The sequence below is a fragment of the Denticeps clupeoides genome, chromosome 15, assembly GCF_900700375.1.
Source record: "Denticeps clupeoides chromosome 15, fDenClu1.1, whole genome shotgun sequence".
NCBI classification, from domain to species: Eukaryota; Metazoa; Chordata; class Actinopteri; order Clupeiformes; family Denticipitidae; genus Denticeps; species Denticeps clupeoides.
Genome location: NC_041721.1, coordinates 1964638 through 1967002, shown reverse-complemented (window position 1 = coordinate 1967002; position 2365 = coordinate 1964638).

Genomic DNA, 2365 nt, shown 5'->3' with positions numbered 1-2365 from the left:
AAAAGCACAGGTTATTGTGTTAGAACAGATCAGCTGCAATGGAATAGAAACTTGTAGATTTAGTACCTGACGAGGTGTTGATGCATGGTGGCAGGAGTAGGTCCAAATACGTCAGAAATACCATAAAAACAGAACATTCCGGACTATATATATAAGCCGCACCTACTAATTTTAAAAAGAAAAAAGAAATTGTACTTCACAAGCCGCAGGTGTCCCTGTTGAAACATGAGATTTTAATAGAGCAAAATGTCACATGAAAGATGTTATTTTAACTTTTAATTAAATAAATGCAATATACGGTAATGTCCACAACTACGTAAATTTTTTTCAGAACTGTGCTTTTAACAGTTTTAGTACCACTGAGTTTTTAAAAACCAACTCCATCATTGGAGTTTGAACAGGTCGCGGTGGTACGGGGAAGTGTGTTTACTAGTGATTTTCGGGCTGTTGGGGGCCGATGGTAAATTGCGACCGTAGCCACAACGTTACCGTAACGTATCCGTAATGCAGCCACAATGTTACTGTAACGTAGCAGCAACGTTACCGTTGTCAGCAACGTTACCGTACGTAGCAGCAACGTTACCGTAACGTAACTACAACGTTTCCGTAACGTAGTGCCAGTTCCCCGTAAAGACACTCCATGACGACTCAGCGCTCGGGAAGGTCTGGCTCGGAAGTGAACGTGCTGGCGAGGTTAAATGTTTTGGCGGCAGGAAGCTAGTTAGCCTGTAAAAATCCAGAAATTAGCCGAATGTTACAGAACATTACACAAATTTCAGAACACGACAGCTAAAAGTGGTGGGTTGGTAGTTAGTTCTTCCTCAGTTTATTTCTATAAATCCAGAAGACATTAATAACGTAACATTAGTACGGACGTCCCATGTGCTGAAGTTCATATAGTGCCCAGGACTGGACACACTTCACAAAAATTGTCGTTGGTTCGATTTTTCCCTGTTGCTGCTGCTTTACCAGTTCCGAAAAAGTCCTGATAAAAGATCATTCCACTCACATTTACACACCACATGTATTTGGGCTGTCAATCTGTAACGAAGACTATCAGACGTCTCGCCAAGAACTCACCACGACGTCTTATCTACAAAAGAAGGGGTTAATGAATTAAAATAACTTGTGTTTTATCACCATGATTTCTCGGTGTAAAACTTGGAGTAAAACTCATTGTAGTTTAAGACTATCGAGACGTAACGGGATGCTTGCATGAACACGGATTGGCTGCCACTCCTGCGCTCCCCGCCTGAACCTCAACTTTTCATAGAACGTTTTCGTGCAAAACGACGTTCATTCATTTGAATGACAAACTGCACCAATTTTAACAGCCAAAATTGAACATGTTTGGTATTGCATGAGGTGAGAAGAGTTTTTTTTCCCCCTACAATGTCTGCTGTGGTAAAACTGGAGCATATCAAGAAATGGTGTCGTCGGCATCAAAAAAACAACAAAAAAAAAAAGAGAGCGATGCAGCTCCTGCTGTGATTTATTTACCTGTCAGAAAAACCTCTTCCTTTCATTTTCCCCCGCGTCCCCCCCTTCTCCTCCTCGTCTCGGTTCATTATCAGTGTTTCTCTGATAGCCCTAATGCACTATTGATTCCCCGATGGTCGTCCTCCCCCCTCAGCGCCTCACACTCCCGTTGGCCAGTTCGCCCACCAGCACGTTGCTGTCGGCAGTGGGCCTGGCCGCGTTGTACCAGGAGTACAGGACGAGTGTAGAGAAAGGCGGGAAACGTTTTCTGGAACGCCGCGGTGGTAGCACACAGAGCCGAGCTTGTGAACGCTGGTGTTGATTCTCACCATCCAAGCTGAAGTCTGCGGGGTTTTTACTATCACAACTCTCCCAGCTTGACAAAAAGTTAAAAATTTATCTCATAATGCTTATATCTACAGTACAGGCCAAAAGTTTGGACACCTTCTCATTCAACGTGTTTTCTTTATCTTCATCTTTTAAGTGAAGTGATTGTCACATGTGGTACACAGCAGCACAGCACACGGTGCACACAGTGAAATTTGTCCTCTGCATTTAACCCATCACCCTGAGTGAACAGTGGGCAGCCATGACAGGCGCCCGGGGAGCAGTGTGTGGGGACGGTGCTTTGCTCAGTGGCACCTCAGTGGCACCTTGGCAGATCGGGATTCGAACCAGCAACCTTCTGATTACGGGGCCGCTTCCTTAACCGCTAGGCCACCACTGCCCCTATTATTTATTTATTTATTTATTATTTTTTTTTTTTAAGTGAAGTGATTTAAAAGTGATTCATGACCATTTACGTTGGTAGATTCTCACTGAAGGCATCCAAACTATGAATGAACACATGTTCATTCATAGTTGGTACTGTATATACATATTGCTG